Source organism: Podarcis gaigeae, assembly GCF_964106915.1.
Source record: "Podarcis gaigeae genome assembly, chromosome: 7".
Lineage (NCBI taxonomy): Eukaryota > Metazoa > Chordata > Lepidosauria > Squamata > Lacertidae > Podarcis > Podarcis gaigeae.
The window spans coordinates 63,915,083-63,936,747 of record NC_139683.1 but is presented as its reverse complement, the minus strand read 5'-3'; the positions used below and the strand labels follow the sequence as shown (position 1 = coordinate 63,936,747).

The window sequence follows — 21,665 nt, the reverse complement described above, 5'->3', positions numbered from 1 at the left end:
TTCTGGCCAATTGCCCTGAAACAATTAAAGCCATTAGGTGTGTCTTAAGCGAAGGATGAAAAGAAGTGTTGTGGTAACTTGATTGATTGGATGATGGAGCCATGCTGTTTCTGAGTTTCTAACACACAAAGGGGTCTATTCTCCCAGGGATGTACTTGCAACACCAGTTAATGCTAATGGGCATTATGCAGACACATCAAGAGGAGGTCTATACCCCTAAGCCTTCAAAGGGAAAATAAAACCCTAAAACAAATATGGCTTGTGTGACCATGAGTCACTGGGTCCATGTCTATCTCCCCCTGCATGCGCATATACACATATTCATCTGTTCTCCATGCCACCATACCCTTTTAAGGATATCAGCCAATAGTTAGTGGAAGGGTCCCAATTCCAGCTGTTACTGAAAAAGCAGCTATCTTAAAAGATGCAGGCATCGGTGTGAAAAGCAGAGAGAATTAAGGTTCCCCCTTTCGCACAGGCAATTTTTTCCTGCCCAAAGGATGAGAAAAACTACATTAAGCACGAGTGACCTTGTCCAAAAGGTAAGACATAAAAGGCAGTCAGAAAATGCAAAGTTTCAAGCACTTTTCCCTTGCCAGGAATCAACCAACTAACTTCTCAGGCTGAAGACACCAGATTTATGCCCAGATGATAATATATACCTGCTACAGATTCCCCCCTCTTAGCACCAAAAACTGTAAAGAAAAGGGACCAATCCCATCTCAAGAGGAAAAACGAAGGGAAGTGCAACTCCGCCATCCTTTTCAAAGTCAGACCATTAAAAGTCAAGGAAATGGCATTTTAATGAGTTATTTTCTCCCCACCACCCAAGAAAAAAACAAACCTAAACCCCCCCCCCCCAATCTCCCCAGGAAGAGCGCAGTTTGGGTATTGCTCTGAAGCCCCTTCCGAATTTGGGACTGTCCATCGGGACCTGGGCTCTTCCTTCTCTCTCCTCGCCAGGCAAAGGAGCACAAATGTGCTGAGCTAAGAGAAACCGCTCTCCCCTCCTCTTTTATAACCCATCAAGGATGCATTGCAGAGCACTGGGAGAGGAGGGAGAGACAGATAGTGTAACGAAGAGGTAAGAAGAGGGGGTGGGGGGGAGAGAGAGCCGGAGGGAGGGGAGGGCAGAGCCAGAGCAAACTTATCAACCCACATGACAAAGTTCAATCCACCTCCACCATCAACAAGCAGCGGCGGCGGCGGCGGCTCCTCCTCCTCCTCCCTCTGCGAAAGTTTTCACAGCATCTCCAGCCTCCTCTCTCTCGCTGCTCTACTCTGCCCGGCAACGAGATGCCTCTCTTTGCCTGTTGCACAACTGCGAGCTAGAAAGCTGGAAGTTACTTTGGCCGAGGACGGAGGAGAGCAACCACCACGTTTTCCATGGCTGCTCTTCACCCACATACACCCACACACACAAAAAGCACCTTCTCTCTCTCTCGGTTAAATAAAGGCAACAGCGAGCGAGCCCAACGGCAGGGAAAAGTTTGAGCAAGGGCAGAAAAAAAGTTTGATCAAGTTGCAAAGAGCGGCGAGAAAATCTCTCTCTTTTTTTGCAAACTCGCTCCATGTTTGCATGGGTGTGGGGAGGTCATAAAAGATCGGGTGGGTGTTTATTTTTTCCTCTCCCCCTCTTTCTTTTCCCTTTTTAAGTTCCCAAAGAAAGGAGAGACATCATCTCTTTCTTTTTGCATCCACAATCTTTTAAGGAAAAAAAACGGGGGGGGGGGGGAGAGGGTGTCGGGGCAGGGAAATACGTCTTTCGACCAGGGGCGGAGGAGAGAGAAACCTTTCCCCCGCTGCTTCTTAGCAACGATTAAGGTCGCAGTTTCCTAAGAGACGAGTCCCGACTAGTCTGCATTAACACGGAGAGAGGAGAAGAGGGGGGAGCAGGGAGGGGGGCGCTTTTAGAGAAGTTTTGGATGTTGCAATTGTGGGGGGATAGAAGGGGGTGGGAGAGTTAATAGCGACGTCGTTATTCGTAATCCGAAAGGGTCAATTAGAAGGATTAAAAAGAGATGCGAGAAGAATCTTTAAAAAAAAAAAACACAGAAAAAGAGAGAGACCTGGACCAGTTAAGTTCAGAATTCGACGCAGAAGTAAAAGAAGAAAACAGAAGTAAATAGGACACGCGACACATTTTCCTAGGTTCGGACGCACGCGGGGCTTCTTCCTGTACTCGTGACGATGCGTGTGTGCGTTTCCTCCTATAATCCATTGGAAGGGGGGGGGGGGAGAGAAAGATGTCCCTCGGACACAGTACAACGGGGGGGGGGGAGAGAAAAGAAAGCGCAGATACCCTCCCGCACATACGCATACACATACCCCGAACCCTTCCAAAGTATTCAAGGAGGAAAGGAGAAGGATGACGCGCGTGCACCTTTGCTGAAGGCCAAGCGAGAGAGAGAGAAGCAGAACTGATCTTGTGAAGGCTCCAACCTCTCCCTCTTCCCCCCCACCCCCGAGGGTGAAGGGGGAGGGGAGGGCAAAGGGAACGAGAAGTACCAAAGTACAATTATATATATATTAAAAAGGAGCGACAGAAACAACACACACACACACAGATGCTTCCAGCAAACGCCCTTGCGAACAAGGAGGGGGAAAAGTTAGCAGATGTCCAAAAGAGAGAGGAAAAAGAGACCAAAGCGTCGGGGGGGGGGGGAGAGAAAAGAGTTGTACCTTGAGAGAGAGTCGGCTCCACTTCAACTTAACGGGAGGGGTGCTACTTCGCTCCCCATCATCTTCAAATCATAAAAGCTTTTCCCTCTCTCGCACAACCCCAACGCAACAACAAAAAAAAAAAAAAATTGCTGGAGAAGGAAGAGGAGAGCGAGCCGGAGGAGGATGTAGTTGCAGGGAGCGGAGGCCAATTGGGTTAAAAGATGCTTCTCCTTCTCCTTCTCGCAGGCCCATCCAAATCGTTGGTTAAAAATAAACTTTGCAGTAGGAGGGGAGGGAGAGAGATGATCTGGATGAATTCCTGAGCTCAGACGGTTTAATATGGATGAGCATCAGGTCCTGCAGGCAACAGGCTGCAACGGGTGTTGCTGGTTGGTACAGTTTGCAACACGGAAGGAGCGGTGGGGGGAGCCGAGAAGGGGAGGCAGGGAGGAGCGGGGGATGGGAAAGAGAGAGAGAGAGAGAGAGAGAGAGAGAGAGAGAGAGAGAAAACGCTGCCCCAACTCAGCAGCAGCATCTGCTTAGCACCACTGCCAAGCAACTTTTCATAAACTTTCCTCCACGACACACACACAAAAAAAAGCAAACAAAAAAAGAACACCCGGCCACCTCTCGCTCCCTCCCCAAAAGCTACATTTGCAACACCAGCAAGAGAGTCGCGCCGCTTGAAAAGGGGGGGGGGGTACTTTCTACCTTTCGCCGCAAGTGTCCTCCTTCCTCATCCCCACCCATCCATCCGCACGTTGGGAAGGGGAAAAAAAGTTTCCTTGCACGCCTCGGAAGCTCCCCCAGGCAGCTTCGCTCCCAAGCTGCGCCTTTCCTCTCTCCTTCCCAAGAGGCGCAGGTAGAAAGTCGCCCTCCTGGCATCAGCCTCGCCTACTTACGTCGGACTTGCTCCGGGCTGGGCTGCCTGGCTCGAGCCAGGATGGAAAGCGGTGAGGATGGGGATGAGGATGATGATGATGATGCACGGCCGCCCCCCACACCTCCCTCTCCCGACCCCCCCCGCACGCCACTCAAAAAAAAAAAAAAGTTAAGGATAATAACCGGGAAAGGCCAGGGACGCGCAATTACCAAAGGAAAGCAAAAGTTTCCGGAGGGAGGAGGGGGGAGAGCGAGCAGCAGCCGAATTCAAAATGGCGTTTCGATGGATGTGCAAAGTTCATCAACTCCCCCAGAACTTCCCTTCGTCCTCTCCTCCCTCCCGGAGGAGGATGAGGCGAAACCGAGGAGCCCTCCGGCCCGGCAGCGGCGCCCGACGGTGCCCCCAGCCCTCCCACCCCGCACCGCGCGCCCCTGCTCACCCTCCGAGGCAGGCGCATCACGTGTGGCTCCGGCCAGGCTCCCGGGGACGTGTTACTCAGCCAGGCTGCTGCCGCTGCCGCCGCCGCCGCCGCCTCTTGCAATCGGTAGCATCCCTATCTCGCTCGCTCCCTCTCCTCGCCTGGGAGGGGCTCTGCTCCTCGCAGCAGAGAAGTGAGTAAAAAACTTTCCTCCTTCCTCCTCCTCCCAGTTGCACGGAGCCAGCTCAGCCTCCTCCTGCTGCTCCTCGCTTAAGCAACTTTTTGCTAACCATCGGGACAAAAGTCCAACTAATCTTGCAATAAGAAATAACCCCCCCACCCCTCTCTTTTGCTTGCTTGCTCTCCTCCTCCTCCTCTACCCCCCCTCCGCCACACACACACACACACACACACACGCACGCAAAGGATGGTGGAAAGAGGGAAGTTTCCAGACTAGAAAGTCTCTCGGTGGTAAAGTACCATCTGGTTGCTGCTGCTGCTGCTCCCCTCCATTACAGGCTTGCAGTTGCAAGGAGGAAGCGCCGCCGCCACCGCCGCTGCGCAGAGAGAGGCAGTTGAGTGTTAGGGACTGATAAAGCGCTAGGGATGCAGACGGTGCAGTATCGTCTTTGAAGGGATCGCCCGCTGCCTGTCTCGAGCTGCTTAATCCATTGTCAACCAGGTGCCGCGCATTCAGCTCTCTCTCTCTCCCGTCTAATTAACGAGAAAGGCAGAGAGAAGCCCCACGTCGTGGCTGCTGCTGCCGCCTTCCAGCCTGGAGCGGATGGAGCAACAAGTCCCAGCAATTAGCAATACACTTTCAACCTTAGGCATGGAAGCCCTGGGTGGCGGCGGCGGCGGGCATCCCTTCCGTGTCACCAGTTGCTCCACCATCCAGACGAAGAAGGAGGCGCGGGGAGGCCTACACAAACACACGCAGCCCTCCTAGGTTTAGGTTGATTGAACACCTGGCAATTAAAACGCAGACAATGGTGGTTGTAAATAATTCTCCTGAGGCATAAGGTAGGCCCAGACTCCTGGATATTTTGAGGAGGATGCTAGTGGATTAAAAAAAAAAAATCCTCTGTTTAAGAAATCTGGTACCAGCCACCTCCCCCCCCAAAAAAAACCACCCTAAAGTCAGATTTCTTTAAAAAAAAATCCCTCTATCAAATTAATTTCTGGTTGGTTGAGGGTTGGTTTTTACAGTAGCACAGGGTGGTCCATCGCCCCTGCTATTTTTGTAAGAGGATATGATCAAACACTTAATCTCCAAGCATACAGCAGAATCCTAAGAACATTTGCTCACATGCAGAGTCCAATAGGTCTTAGTCCCAAATAAATATGCAGAGGATTGTGGCCTTAACTTGGCTTTGAGACCATTGAAAAATATGGAATTTTTTCCTGCTCATTCTTTGCTTCCACATTTCCCCTCCCTGCTATGCTTGACTGGCAAGTAAAAAGTTTGGTCCTCTGAATCAAAACACTCTTGGAGGTGGCCTTGAGTTCTAGTTTTGGCATAACTATATAAACAGGTATACAGCCGCGGAAGCATTGTTATTTCTGGTTTTTAATATCATTTTTGCTATACTTTATTATTAGCTTGGAGTGCTACGTTTAACTGCTTTCCTTGGGTCCGGATGTTGCTGAACTGCAGCTTCCATCATCCCTGACCGCTGGCCATGCTGGCAGGGGCTGATTGAAGTTGTAGACCCAACAACATCTGGAGGGCCACAGATTCCCCATCTTAAAAAATGTCTGACAAAACGCTGCAATCTGGAGTGTTCCTGTTTAGGTTCCCAGATGTTTCATTCCTTTTCATTCCCCCACTCCTTCTGGCCCTGTTTCGGTAGAAACACTCCAGAAAATGAATTTGCTCTTGATATATAGAATATTTCCACGGCTGATTCTGGATGTTTTAAGAGCAGCTGTGCTCAGAATATGAGGCAGGTATGAGTGGAGAGTCAATGACAGAACAGAAGTCTTGTTCTCTGGCAGCTCCAGTTAAGACGGGGGTTTTTTTTGGAAGAAAGCTGGGACAGACTTAGGGCTCAGGGACCTTGATGTGCTGAGAGCCTGAGCAAGCAAGACAGGGCTAGCTAGATCCACAGTCTGCCTCCCTCTATAGGAGGCAGCTTCCAATTTTCCATGTGCCTTCCTGACTAGTGGTTGGAACAGGAAGCAACTCACACTGGAATTCCTCCTAAAGGAAAGAATCGGAGCAGGTTGGTCCATGAAACGGAAGCAACTCGTGGAGAATTCTTTCCAAGGCAGGGGTAGCCAAAGGGAGGGGGGCACACCAGATTTTTTGAGGGGACTACAACTCCCATTATCCATGATCATTGGCCAAATTGGATGGGAGATGGAGTGCGGAACATCTGGAGAGGACCACATTTGCTAGTCTTACACCCAAAGTGAAGGCATCTCAGGTAACAACATGATTCTCCTACTGCCTGCCATAGTCCAGGAGCACAATAGCCTATCTCTTATTATGGATAGACATTTTGCCACTATTGCAACTGCTTGCTCCCCTTCCAAACCTTCCGGCTTTTAGAAACTGCTCTTAGGGGCAGAAATATATCTCCGTGGGCTTCCAGCCCTTCCCTTCCTGCCTAAATTCCTTCTGGGGATGCCAGGAGGAAAAAGAGCTCAGTTTCCAGGCAGTACCAGGGAGAGGAGGAAAGGAATCTTCCTCTTGCTGTGGCATGATTCAGTGTGTATCCCGTCCTCCACCCTTCTGAGGAAACCGCATGGGGAGCTGAGCCAAGCCTGGGCTCTGCCAGGGAGCGGCTATGCTGTTACCTGGGATGCCTGCACTTTCCCCCCTTTCCCTCCTAAGGAAACTGAGCAGTGCTAAGGAAGTCCCTGGTCCCTCCTCTCTTGCAAGCAGCAGGTGCTTGCCTTTCACTTCTAAGGGAAGAGAAACAGGTGAGCAAGAAGGGAAGTTGAGGCCAGGGTGTGCGAATGGAAAGAGAAATGCCTCTCTCTTTATCCGCCAAGAGGAAAGTTAGAGCTGGGGGTGTTATTAGGACACCTCCTACGCCGCATAATTACATTCCAAGACGCGGCACGTTTAAGTTAAATTGCGTATATTTGAAACAACATTGGGAAAAGTCTGAAAACACCCCACCCCATTCCGCCCCTTTTGGGGATGTTTTTGGGTCTCTTCTGAGTTCAGCACAGTCACACACAATTCAGATGCCCCTAAAACAATTGCTGCCCGTATCATTGATTTTAATAATTTTCTAAATTTCATTGTTTCGTTTGTATAAATTCTATGACAGAAATAAACACAATTTCTGACCGGCTACACTGAAACACAAGCTGCTAACACAGTGTCAAAGTTCCATGTAAAAAAAAAAAAATCTCAAGAGGCCAGCTCATGTTGACAGTTCTAGTATTTAAATTATCTTCTAGGACAGCACAGCAAAGCACACACTTAGTTTCTGAATGTACAAGGAAGCAGCAGTTAATGGAATATAATCCAATGGTGTGTGACAGCTTTTTCCAACCTGGTGCCCTCAACGTGTTTTGAGATTCAACTCCCATTGGTCGCATCCAACACTACTCTTTGGCAAAGGTTCACATACGGTACATATCATTTAGCTACCGGGTGGTTTTGCTACAATTTCTTGCTCCCTTGAATTTTGCAGGAACCTTGCACCCACCAAACATGACATTCAGCTGCAGGTTAGCTTATATTTGCTTCAGTATCTTATAAACAGACGCCACATATATTGTTTGGGAAATGTATAGTGTGGGGAAAATAAGAGAGATTGATTATATTATAAATTAATCAGTAAAGGGGCAGGTGATTAAAGATTAACTGCTTGCTATATACTGTCATATATTTAATTCTGCTACACAATTCTGCATCCAGTAATAGTTTCAGGATGCAATTATTATAATTATAGTGTCAGGCAAAAGGAGAGACTTTAAATAATTGCTTACGGTGTATTCAGATGATCCAAGGGATAGTTACAGTTGTCATAGTGTATCTGGTTAACCGAAGCTTTCGCAAGAGGTTAATCGGCGGTGTCACTTTGTCTTCTAAGAACAATAGCTTACAATGAGAAGGAACTTCCTTCATGATACGGTTATCTCCAATCGGGAAGGGGACCCACTAAGGGCATCTTGCCCAAGGACCTGCCAAAACCTGGAGCGATTGTTGGTTCTTCCAAAAGCTATTGGCACAAGTGGAACCTCCATAATGTGAGGAACTATGTGCTTGAATATCGAATACTAAAAAGCAACTTCAGAGTGGTAGCCATGTTGCAACAAATCAAAGAGTCTTGGGGCACCTTCAAAATCAACACACAGGGCAAGGATGGCAATGTGGTACCCTCCTGATGTTTCTGGACTGCAACACCCACTGGCTATGCTGGCTGGGGCTGATGGGAGTTGAGGAGTCCCCCCAAAAAAACATCTGGAAGCCATCACATTGACTACCTCTGTATCAGGGGGCCTAAGCTTTTGTGGGCTACAGACTGCTTCATAAGATGCACAATGTTTGTCTTCAGCCAGTGGGTTTACATGGGCATATAGGGGTGAAATATAGAGAGTGGAATCAAATGTTCGCGAAATGTAAAAAGCACATTCTGTGACATTCAGTTAAATGTATGGTGAATAGGCACCGCCACCATCAACAACAACAGGAACTACATTGTGATAACGCAATTATCCTAGATTTGCATTGTAGTGAACGGCTATCTCTGGCATCCTCTTGATAGTCAAAGGCCACCAGGCCCAGCTGATCACTTTGGGGAGACAGTAGTTGATTAGCCAAGCGCTGCCCCCATTCACAACAGAAGTAACAACTTGACAATAACACAAATTATCCTAGATTTGCATTGAAGGGAATGGCTAGGACTTAAATCACATTGACTTCTGACAATCATCGTTTTTATAAAGACACTACTTGAGCCAAAGAATTGATATCCTGATCCAGGAAGACAAATTCTGACGACTGCATGTTGTTTGACTGTAGAGCAGAGGTGGGGATCCAGTAGCCTTTCAGATGTTGTTAGATTAGAACTCCCAATGTCCTTGACTGTCTTTTGACTATAATGGCCGGGGCTGATTGGAATCCAACAACATCTGGAAGGTCAAAGCTTCCCGATCTGTGCTGTTTTAGAGAGCTGAAAGTGACATGTTAGAGCTATTATTATCTGAGGCATGCACACACTTATTCCTTTTTGTTCCACTATCATTTCTGCTCAAGCAGGTCTGGCAGCTTTCGATGCACCGCGAAAATCTAAAAGGCCTGTTTGACCAAGGAATACAGTGAGAAGACAACAGAGGGCTTTATCGTTGCTATTTTCACCTTTGCGGAGAGGGAAACAACTACCTTTCATCTCCAGCCTTTGTGCCCATACTCCTAAATTCTACATCATGTCATAAGAGGAGAAGGAAGAAGTTGTGAGAGAAGAGCAAATAGGAAGTAGCAAGGCTTGTGTCTGTTAGGCCTGGGGGGAAGTGAGACAGCAACCAGGAAAAAGAGTGAATGTGCATGGGTAGTTTTGTGTGAGAAGGGCAAAGCATGTGGAAACTACTAAAGGGAGAAAGAAGGCAGAACTCACAGTAGGAGTGTGGCCTTGGCAGCTGCTAGGAGAAGGGAGTGCATTTAATCTTCCTCGAGTAACACTCAAGGTATTTTCCACATTTGCTCATGGTGATGGGGCAGGGAAATAACTGGCAGTCTAATCCGATACATGTCTACTCAGAGGAAAGCCCAACAAATACAGGATTGCAGCCAGATTTTAATATGAAAGAAGCTTCTTGTGCACTTATTTTTTAAAATAAAGGTTGTGCAAAGGTCCTTTGAACAGTTTTTAAATAACTTTATTGTTGATAGCTAATAAAAAGCAGTGTGGCACGGATAAGTTCAACAGACATGCTTTACCCCTGTCACTGTCAGCCTGATCCTATGCATATAATTCAGATGTAAGCTCAGTTGTAGTCGGCTTCTCCCAGGTAAGGAGAAGCAATAAGAATGCCATCTTACACAGTGCATTAAGATTGCTACAACAGGCAAAAATAAACAAATCACTAAAGGTCCGCTAATACCCTCAGTACTTTTCAAGCAGACTGGCGGTGCAGGGTGGGAACCACCGGCATATGGAACTTCAGACCGAGATGCGGGGAGAAATTCCTTTGTCACTTGTGAGCCTCAGAACCCTTAACCAAAGGTAAACTTAATCCAGGCTGGTTCTAGCAATCCGGTACGGTGGTAGAAGCTGTGTGCTGAGGCTTGTGTAAACCATCTCTAGATAAGTGGTTCTCATATTCCATAGGCCTTGAACACCTTTGCAAATAATCCAATCTATCTGAGCCTGCAGACTTGCACAAGTGTTCATACCTGTGTCCTCTCCCACAATCCACTACCTGTACCCTCTGAAGAGGAAAAGGAGCAAGGGAGAGGGAGAGGCTGAACACGACGGCGTGTTTGATTCTTGGCACAATTTAAAGTGCTGCTTATGACCGATAAAGTCCTAGATGCTTTGTGATCAAGTTACCTGAAGGGCAGCTTTTCCCCCCATATGAACCTACCTGAGTTTCGAGCCCTGCCAACATCTGGGTGGCAACTGGGGAGAGGGCCTTTTCAGTGTCTGCACCCAGGCTCTGGAACTCGCTTCGTAGGAAGAACCGTTTCAGCTCCTTCCACAACAACCTTCTGCAAGCCAATAATAAAAATGCTATTGTTTAGGTGGGCCTCTGAACTGAGTTGGTTTAAGTGGGCGCATAACGCAGCAAAGTGCAATATCAGTTTAAACAAACATGCCACACCCCCATAGCACTTCCATCACAATTCAGTTCTTAACCTGCACACACACATTTACATCTGCTATACCTGTTGCAAATGCATTAGTTTCTGTATCCTTATCTTCCACCCCAAAGCTCAATGTAGTTGACAGTTTATTTTCGCAGCAAACTTGCGAGGTGTATTCAGCACAGAGAAAGCAAAATGACTGGTGAAATATCACGTAGCTTCATGGCTGAGTTGGACCTGAACCCAAAGGTCCCTGGTCCAAACCGTTCTCTATTATATCACGCTGACTCTCCCTCTATCATCACCCAACTGCCCACTTTCTACCACAAATTGTTTCCAGAATGACCAGGAGAAGCAGGTAAATACATTGTGCCTTTTCAACTGTCTCATAGCAGTGGCTGGGAGGCAGAACAGAATAAGCTTGCATAGTAACTTTTGGACCAGTAATTCATACCCTCCAACTATTCGCCGATGAAACTAGGGACGTCCTGTTCCAATAATGTTATTATTTATACGCCACCCATCTGACCTGGGTTCTCCCAGCCACTCTGGATGACTTCCAACAAATATAAAAACATAATGTTTAAAAAACATTTAAAAAATCTTCCCTATACAAAGCTGCCTTTAGATGTCTTATCTCCTTATCTCCTTGGCTCAGGGGTCGCATAACTTCATACCCTCCAACATTTCTCTGATGAAAATAAGAGCGGTCTAAGGGAAAGCAGAGCATTCCGGGATCAAATTGGAAACAAGGCAGCTTCTGTAAATCTAGGACTGCCCCTGGAAAATAGGGGCACTTGGAGGGTTTGGAAGTTTGCCCTCCAACGGACACTTGGAGGGCCTGGAAACTTGCTCTTTCCTCCCCCCTAGCAGGGAAAGGAGGAGAAGAGTTGAAACCAATGCATTCTTCTAGCTTTGCCTACTCATCTAAGGTGAATAACAATAGCTTCAGGCAGGGAATTTGCCAATCCCACTGCCCAAGTCGCCAGTTGACACCTATGGGCTGATTGAACTTGATGTGCTTGGGCCAGGAGGTTTTCCTGAGTCTTCGCATAGCTGTTCCAAGTGCTGCCACAGTGTTTGGCCACCACAGTATGGAAACAAATTTCCAAAGAGGTGTAAATTAAGTGTTTGTTTTAGGGATCGCTACCCTGTCCTTCAAATGCATTTGCAGGGCGGTTTACAAAATAGGTTTTCAAAAACAAAAACGAAATCCTAGAAGCAGTAAATCTAAAAGCAGCATCGTAAAGCCATCTTATTTATTTATGTTATATGCCGCCTTTGAGCATAAAATTCTCCTGAAGAAGAAGAAGAAGAAGAGGAGGAGGAGGAGGAGTTTGGATTTGATATCCCGCTTTATCACTACCCGAAGGAGTCTCAAAGCAGCTAACATTCTCCTTTCCCTTCCTCTCCCACAACAAACACTCTATGAGGTGAGTGGAGCTGAGAGACTTCAAAGTAGTGTGACTAGCCCAAGGTCACCCAGCAGCTGCATGTGGAGGAGCAGAGACATGAACTCAGTTCACCAGATCACAATACTACCGCTCTTAACCACTACACCACACTGGTGTAGTGATGGAGATGAGATTAAAACAGATTAGACGTAAAGGCCTGGGAAAATTATATCTGGAGCCAAAAACATCATAAGAGGTGAGCAGGTGATGCACATGAATTGTGGATGAGAAATATAAGTCTTACCTTGATTTAGGGAGCAATCCTGTAGCCCCTGGGAGGGCGGTTGAGGGGGGGCTATAGGATACCATGGAACTCCTTGCTCAAAGTCAGAGAGGGATGCCCAAAGTCAAAGACCTTCTCATTGCAACAGCAGAAAGCTTCACTGCCAGTGCTCCTTATGCCTTCAGTGGGGGTTGAGAAGGAGTGAGGGAGTACTGGAGATTTTGAATCCAACAGGAGCCTGGATTCACCAGGCTACTTAACTGCACTTAAGAACGCCAACCAGCTAGCATTTTACTGGACCAAATTGTAAAACAGTAGTAATGGAGTCTGAAAGGGCAGTCAAATCAATATAGGCCCTGACTACATTAGCAATGTGGGGAACCTCTGGCCCTCCAGGTGTTGCTGAACTACAACTCCCATCATCATGAGAGCCAGTGTGGTGTAGTGGTTAAGAGCGGTAAACTCATAATCTGGTGAACTGGGTTCGATTCCCTGCTCCTCCACATGCAGCTGCTGGGTGACCTTGGGCTCTGAAGTCTCTCAGCCTCACTCACCTCACAGAATGTTTGTTGTGGGGGAGGAAGGGAAAAGAGATTGTTAGCTGCTTTGAGATGCCTTAGGGTAGTGATAAAGTGAGATATCAAATCCAAATCCAATCTCTGGACATTGTCCATGCTTCCTGCAGCTGATGGGAGTTGTAGTTTAGCAGCATCTGGTGGGCCAAAGGTTCCCTACATCTGCTATAGGAGAAGTATGGAGTTTTTGAAACCAGCAGTTGGCTGCTCTAATTGACAGAATAGTACTGTTATTTAGACTTTGGCCCAGAGAGATCCCGGTTCAAATCCCCACTCAGTCATGAAGCTCACTGAGGTGATCTTGGGCCAAGTATTCTCTCTCCCTGCCTAGCGTACCTCTCAGGCTTGTTGTGTGAATAAAATGAAAGGGAGAGAACCAGGAGCAGCACCTTTAACTCCTTGGAGGACAGGCAGGATAAAAAAACAACATAACAGATCAATATTTGGCACAGTTAGCCTCAGCAGAGAAAAAGCATTGTGTTCTTGTTGCTAGTAATGGCTCCATCACAGCATCATTTCTGTCTCATAGACCGGGTTGCCTGTGAAATCTTCTCACCCACCAGTCCTTTCTGCTAGGGAAGGAGAAAAAACCCAAAACAAATTGCTCATAATGCATAGGCACGTTCCATTTCCATTTGAGGTCTGATTTGTTTCCTCTTCTTCTTGACATACTCTGAACTGATAAGATCCCAATTATTGGGTGACATCGTGTCACGTCTTTCTCGCGTATGGATAAAGATTAACCTCAGAGCCCCCTTTTAATAACATTATATTCTCTGACAAAATTAGCAATAAATGCGGAAAATGTAAGAGCTGACTGGGAAGCCTCTTGCAAGATGGGGGGCGGGGCGAGTTGTTTATGAAGCTGAGGGCCCAGTGGATTAGGAATCAGGCCTAGCCTTTTTACCTCTGGGAACCTGGATTCCAATCCAGATTAAGGACGCAAATGGAAATAAATTTGATGAATTCATCCTGGCCCCAGCTAACCTGATGTGGCTGTATAAGCAAAACAAAAACCCCAACCTGCCACCACTCCTGATATTTTGACAATGTAACATGCCCAATTTTAGATATTTTTTTTAAAAAAACTATATTTTTAAAACACTCAAATGCAAATAATACACTCAACCACAAAACCAATATTCCAACTGACACATTTTATATTGGTTTCTGTGTTCTTTTGTTATTATATCTGAAAGAATGTCCAGAGTGGATCTATAGGCGATGTTTCAAGTATAAACATCGCCTAGGTATACAATGATATACTATTTAGTTACTTGAATTTCTGTACTATCCTATAATTACTTTTCTCAAATAAATAAAATAAATATTGGAATGCCTTTCCCATTAATATTAGGCTGGTCCCTTCCCTACATTGTTTTCAGTGCCTTCTGAAAAATCTTTTTTATTCTGGCAAGCCACTCAGGCATGTAACTTTAACATGTAATGTTACTATGTATAATGGTTTTTGAAACTGCTGATTTAATCCATATATTGACAACATTCTATGTTAATTTGTTTATAAGTTTGCTTTTATTGATACAGTTAAATGAACGTTTTAGTTTGTTCTTTGTAAACCGCTTAGAGTTTGTCTGCTGAGTGAGCAGTATATAAATATGTTAAATATGAATAAATAAGTAAATTAGGTGCAGTGATTTTCTTACTTTTTTATGAAATAATTTATAACCCACTTTTCAGGATATAATTGTCCTGCCAAGGTAGTGCACAGCAATTTCATAAGACCATCGTCTTCATCATCTAAGGTGGTTCAATTAGCACCCCCTTAAAATTGAGCAGTGCCTATTAATTCTTCACAGCAGTTACAGAAAGTGGAAATAAACATATTTTGAGATTTATTTATTTTTAAATTGCGCAGATGGACATACACATAATTCCTTGGGTGACAATTCCACATTTTCCTTGACAAAGGAACATTGCGCAAACACAGTTCAGTAAAAGAGATTCAAATGTGATCCATAACAGAGAGTGGAGATTTAGACAAAGGTAAGCTAAGATTTTCCAAAACCTAAAACTGTAAGGTCGCAGGCCGATTTCTGTGTACATTACCACAGAGAACAGCTGTCAGCAGGTTTCTGTGTCCTACACAGAGAATGCAGCAAGCTCTGCTTTGCAGAAGTTGTTTGTTATGTCTGTTTGCCTGGCCAAATTGTATCCCTGGGCCTCCTGGGAATACATAAGAGGAAATCAGGAAACAGGAAGTGTCTGGTAAATGTGAAGGCTACCTAAGATGCTGCTGTAGAACATATCTATTGTTCTATGCCTGGCTTGTCTTTCTCTCCCTTGCCTTATTCTTCCTGTTCTTTGCACCTGTTCCTTACCTGAGGGACTGACTTCAGGTTATGTGCAAATGTATGCAATGAAGTCCCTATAATGTTCATGTTCTTTAAAGATTCAAAACAGTTTTGGGAAGGGTGGTTTTGAGTGGAGAAGATGCTTAACCCTTTCCCCATCCACTTTCTTGTCTACTCCTAATAGCTTCTTCAAGTGAGCAACTGGTTAAAGCTATATGCCGTGTTCCCTTGTGCAAAATGGGTACTTAGTTCCTCGCCTTTTCCAGCTGATTTTGGCCTGGTTGCATGTTCCTTCACAGAGATTCCCAAGTCTCCATTTCTCTCTTTTCCTTTGGCTTCTGTTTATACATGGTACCTGATGGATATGCCTGAGGTGAAGTTTGAATGGCAGGGCATAATCCACTCATCAGTATTTACATATTAATGCAGTTACAGGATCTATTCACATGTAATCAGTGTGGCTTAAAAAGTAGGCAGACAGGGTTTTCCTGAACTCCTTTTCAAGACATGTTTTGTTTGGCGCAGCAGTTCCAATCAGTAAGCCAGATTCAGCCAGTGCTTTTTTTCCTTAAAAAATGTTTAGGGGTACAGTGGTACCTCGGGTTACATACGCTTCAGATTACAGACCAGAAATAGTGCTTTAGGTTAAGAACTTTGCTTCAGGATAAGAACAGAAATCGTGCTCCGGCGGCACAGCGGCAGCAGGAGGCCCCGTTAGCTAAAGAGGTGCTTCAAGTTAAGAACAGTTTCAGGTTAAGAACAGACCTCCAGAACGAATTAAGTACTTAACCCAAGGTACCACTGTACTCTCATTTTGACTCAAGAAAGTCACCATTTTATAGTTCAAATCCGGGGAAATAAATACAGTAAATGGACAAAAGTACAAAGATTCACAAAATGTTTAGGGGTATGTGTACCCCTGCATACCCCAGAAAAAAAGCACTGAATTCAGCTAAGGGGTCCTGTTAGTGGAAGTCTGGGCAAGGACTTCTTCTAGCGCAAGAGGGCTGTCCACCCTCTCTCTACCCCTCTCACCTTCCAAATTAAGCTCTGGGGGTTCAGGAGAACCCCGAGAACAGCAAGCAGGCGGAAGTGGGAATTGTTCTGTCTAGCATGCTGAAATGCATACACTGATGGGACAATTACCATAGCGCTTTGTTGAATCCCTCCCCACCGATGTACCTGCATTGTGCGCAAAGTATTGCGAAGCAGATTGGAACAACCTCCCCTTTCCTCCTTCCTTGGGCTGTTCTGGGGGGTTCTCCTAAGCCTCGTAGCAGATTTTGGGGAGGGCACACAGTGTGCATGTGGAGTGGCAATATCGTTGTGCAAGCAGAACTTGTATACAGTGGTAACTCTGGTTGCGAACAGGATCTGTTCCGGAGGCCCGTTTGCAACATGAAAAGAACGAAACCCGCAGCAGCGCATCTGCACACGCGGGGGTTGCGATTCTGCGCATGCACGTGATGTCATTTTGCACTTCTGCGCATGTGCGAGCGGTGAATCCCGGAAGTAACCCTTTCTGGGTTACTTCCTGAAAGAACATAACATGAAGCGGACGAAACATGAGGTATGACTGCATAGCCTTATAAATTTTGGAATTAATCAATGGGATAAAAGATGTGATTGTGTTTGGGGTGACATTGAGGGCTTACTGGAGGGCAGGGGCTTTTCTTCTGCCCATCTGTGTGTTCTTGATGCAATTTGCACCTTGCCTTAGACCCCAAACAATAGTGTGTGCAAATATTTACAAATACAGTGCATGCCTTTAAATAGGCAAGGCAAGGAAACCAGGGCTGTAGCTGGATTGTAGCACAATATTTTTGCATGTGCATGGTCTCAGGTTCCAACTTTGGAAAGCTGCTGGCAGCCAGTGCTGCCAATTCTAAGCTAGATTAACTGATGCTCCGAGTTGGTATAAGTCAGCTTCCTATGTCCTAAAGCAGTGCTAACTTTAAAAGGCACAAACTTATACAAAACAAATAATCACACACACACACATACCATATTTAATCAATTACACACACACACACACACACACACACACACACACACCTTATTTCAGTTCTTATTTTCTTCTAATTAATTTCCTTCATCCTCAACACGGTCCCCCCCCCCCATTTTTTGTAAACTGTCTCCTTTTTAGCTCATTATTACCCCTTTTTATTACTGTTTTTAACTTAAGAACCATAAATTATTCTGCAGAAGTCAATCGAAACAAGTCCAAATATTAATTTGAGGGCACTGCTTTTTAAGATATTCTCTATATTTTACCCATTCTTTTTGGAATTTTTGCTTGGTTTGACCCCTAATTGTATATTCTGAGCTTTAACACCTCCTTGGGCGTAGCCAGGATTTTTGTGGGGGGAGGCAGGACTTTGTTAGGGGAGCAGAGCTGTCGTGATTGGTGAGTTAATTATTTCTGTTATTTTACTTGATGGGGGAGCTGTTCCCCCCTGCCCCCCTGGCTACGCCCATGAACACCTCTAAGATATTGAGCTCAGTATCCAGGTTATAGCCTGACAAAAGCAATGAATACAAGTGATCTCAGCGTACTATGGCAAAGGTGCCTGTAAGGCAAGGAATAATAATGCTTAGTGACTCAGTCAAATTAGCTTTGCCAGACTGGCTTCCAGAAAAGGTGGGGTGGACAGGAACGGGAAATAAGTGCCTTTGTTTCTGCCCAAAGAGAGCTGACAAATTCCTAATAACAGAAACCTGTTCAGTAAACCTTCTAACACTGCTTGTGTCTATAAGTTAACCATAAATGTAAACCTTACATAGATATGAACCATTCAGTTATAAATGCTATTTAAGGTAGTTAACCATTTGCTTTAGAAGTACAAATACTAATATTTTCCAAAGCTGTGTTAGCCTGTTGCATCAACAACGACAAAGGCTTGTATCCAAAGTAGTGGTAAATCTCTTGTTCCATTAACACAAGGATTTGCCCTTGCATGTCTGAATGTCCACCCTCTCTTCCCTCTGCATGGCATGATCTGTTAAAACAAATGAAGGTTCGCAAGTGAACAACAAACTGTGGCTACAGAAAATGTCAATAAATACCCCATGGAAATCACTAGTGATTCTACACCAGTGATATGCTGCAGAGAAAAGTCAAACAGCTGGAAGTTTCCACTTGGATTTACCTTTGCAGCCAACAAGTTGCTTTTTTTAATTGTTGAATTCTGATGGTTTAAAATCTAAAAGTGCCAAGGCCCTTATGGACAGTTTGGATCAAGGAGGGAGAGCACCAGAAAGTAGAAAATAAATAAAGAAACTCAATCAAAAACAGCTTACCTCTTCATCTATACAAGTGGTCAGAGCCCCCATTGGTAGTATAAAATGAACGTGTAACGATTATCTCTGAATAATAGCATCTTGATTGATGCATCTCTAAAGCCCACCTATGCAAACTTCAGAGAATCCTGGTTGGGCTAAGATTCCCAAGTTATGTGCACAGAGGGGCTTATTACACACATGCACATCTTCCTCTCAAATCTTCCTGCCGGACACAGTCATGCTCAACTTTGGCAATGACCTTTAGAGTCACAGGGCATGTCCAAACCTTAGAAATCCCCACCTGCTTCTTCTTAGCCATTCTGTCCTTTCCCCTTTCACTCCACACACCCGTTTTCTATAAATTTCCTTTAAAAATGCAGGTAGGGAGATGTGAGTCATTTGAATATATATTTCCCCATCTTGGATGTTTACGTCTTGGAATCTTGCAACAACACCAAAACGATCAACAAGCCATTTATTTGCTGGTGTATTTAATGCTTGACTATGCTGTTTCTTGTTTTGAAAGCTTAGTTCACGCTACACACCATCAAATTTGCAGAGGAAAGATATGGAGAGAGATCTTTCAGTCTCCGGTTTTGTTATTTTGCCTTGAGGCATAAGGGTGGCTGATTAGCTCTATCTTGGCAGATATAACTAACTGCTTGTTCTTGTTTTTTGAGCCATCACCCTTCTTCCCAGGAGCTTAAGGCTGGTGCACATGGAAGGTTTGTCCCACTTCATCCTGTGCAGGCTGGCTAGGTGGAAAAACTATGGCATGACCAAGGCCACCCAGTAGCTTCATCAACCAAAGTGCTGGTTCATATAATGCTCTGTAGCCTCTCTCTTTTCATGACATCCTCATTTCATAAAAGGAGGTAGAATAGTCAGTGAGCTTTTCCAGAAAGCTCTGAAGCTGGTCAAACGTACTATTTCAGTGGGATGGTATTGACAGTCCATGCAAAGAGGTGCTGCCATCAATGGGTGCATATGACAGTGTGTACCAGGAGCTGATTACACGTCATGGATGGCATGCAGCACAGCAGCAGTCGCAGGTGATAACCTATCGCCATAGGTGCATCATCTGACCTGGACACTAGTCAACATGGTGTCTGAACTACCCATGGTGGCATGCATACTATCCCTTGAAAGGACAGTGAAACACTGCTGGGATTTGGCTGAAAGAGAATTGAGCTTGGTGGACCAGGGGAATGCTGTGGGCATAGAATAATAATAATAATAATAATAATAATAATAATAATAATAATAATTTATTATTTGTACCCCGCCCATCTGGCTGGGTTTCCCCAGCCACTCTGGGCGGCTTCCACAAATACCAAAAATACACTAATATGTCATACATTAAAAACTTCCCTGAACAGGGTTGCCTTAAGATGTCTTCTGAATGACAGGTAGTTGTTTATCTCTTTGACATCTGATGGGAGGGCGTTCCACAGGGCGGGTGCCACTACCAAGAAGGCCCTCTGCCTGGTTCCCTGTAGCTTTGCTTCTCGCAATGAGGGAACCGCCAGAAGACCCTTGGCGCTGGACCTCAACGTCCGGGCAGAACGATGGGCGTGGATTTTCAATCTTGATTTGATTGAAGTAAGGCTTTTGACAAAGTCCCCCATGATATTCTTGGAGCGAAGCTGGTAAAATGTGGGCTGGATGAGGCAACTGTTAGGTGGATTTGTAGCTGATTGGCTGACTGAACCGAAAGAGTGCTCACTAATGTTTCCTCACCATCCTGAGAAAAAACACAAGTGGGGTGCCGCAGGGTTCTGTCCTGGGCCCATTGCTGTTCCACATCTTTATAAATGATTTGGATGAAGGAATTGAGGGGATGCTCATCAAATTTGCAGATGACACCAAACTGGGAGGAGTAGCTAATGCCTCAGAAGACAGAATCATGATTCAGGATTACCTTAACAAACTGGGGAACTGGGCCCAAACTAACAAAATGAATTTCAGCAGCAACAATGGTAAGGTTCTACAGTGGTACCTCGGGTTACATACGCTTCAGGTTACATATGCTTCAGGTTACAGTCTCCGCTAACCCAGAAATAGTACCTCAGGTTAAGAACTTTGCTTCAGGATGAGAACAGAAATCGTGCTCCGGCGGTACAGTGGCAGCAACAGGAGGCCCCATTAGCTAAAGTGGTGCTTCAGGTTAAGAACAGTTTCAGGTTAAGAACAGACCTCCAGAACGAATTAAGGACTTAACCCAAGGTACTACTTTGTCAAGGGGAAAACAGCTGCACAAATATAAGATGGGGGACACCTGGCTTCCCAGTAATATATATGAAAATGATCTAGCAGTCTTAGTAGACCACAAACTTAACATGAGTCAACAGTGTGATGCAGCAGCAAAAAAACTAATGCTATTCTAGGATATATCAACAGAAGTACAGTGTCCCGATTAAAGGAAGTAATTTTACTGCTCTATTCTGCCTTGGTCAGACTACATCTGGAATACTGTGTTCAGTTCTGGTCACCACAATTTGAGAAGGATATTGACAAACTGGAACATGTGCAGGGGAGGGTGACCAAGATAACCAAGGGTCTGGGAACCAAACCTAATGAGAAATGGTTGAGGTTGAGGAAGTTGGATAAGAGAAATTGGATAAGAGTCTTAGATAAGAGGAGACTGAGAGGAGATATGGTAGCTATCTTCAAATATCTCAAGGGTTGTCACATGGAGCAAGCTTGTTTTCTCCTGCTCCAGAGGGTAGGACCCAAAGCAATGGTTTCAAGTTACAAGAAGGGAGATTCTGACTAAACATCAGGAAGAACTTTCTGACAGTGAGAGCTGCTCAACAGTGGAACGGTCTCCCTTGGGAGGTTGTGGACTCTCCTTCCTTGGAGGTTTCTCAGCAGAGGTTGGGTGGCCATCTGTCATGGATGCTTTAGCTGAGATTCCTGCATTGCAGGGGGTTGGACTAGATGATCCTTGGGGTCCCTTCCAACTCTACAATTCCATGATTCTATAATCCTCACAATTCCTCCTTAAAATTCCAAAACAATCTACTTTTTCAGAAGTGTACTGGGACCTGTCCCTTAATAAAAAGTTAATCAGACACCCAACTGA

The 21,665-nt window shown here is 45.4% G+C and overlaps 1 protein-coding gene and 1 long non-coding RNA gene across 16 annotated transcripts in view; both read right to left on the bottom strand.

Moving 5' to 3' along the window:
* RREB1 (ras responsive element binding protein 1) overlaps positions 1-4,751 on the bottom strand; it is a 125,636-nt gene extending 120,885 nt beyond the window's left edge. For 2 of the 15 annotated variants that reach the window (XM_083747132.1, XM_083747127.1), the window contains exon 1: positions 3,987-4,282. The gene's annotated coding sequence lies outside the window, so the exon portion shown is untranslated. Of the gene's footprint in view, positions 1-2,682; positions 3,278-3,375; positions 3,507-3,562 lie in introns of those variants that run through there. The other 13 variants (XM_083747125.1, XM_083747126.1, XM_083747136.1 and 10 more) reach the window with 13 other exon arrangements.
* Positions 4,752-7,182: 2,431 nt separating this feature from the next.
* LOC310848470 lies at positions 7,183-12,933 on the bottom strand. Its single transcript, XR_014566431.1, has 3 exons — positions 12,433-12,933; positions 10,515-10,638; positions 7,183-9,103 (listed from the first exon to the last, which is right to left on the bottom strand). It is a non-coding gene; the product is annotated as an uncharacterized lncRNA (long non-coding RNA).
* Positions 12,934-21,665: the final 8,732 nt, after the last annotated feature.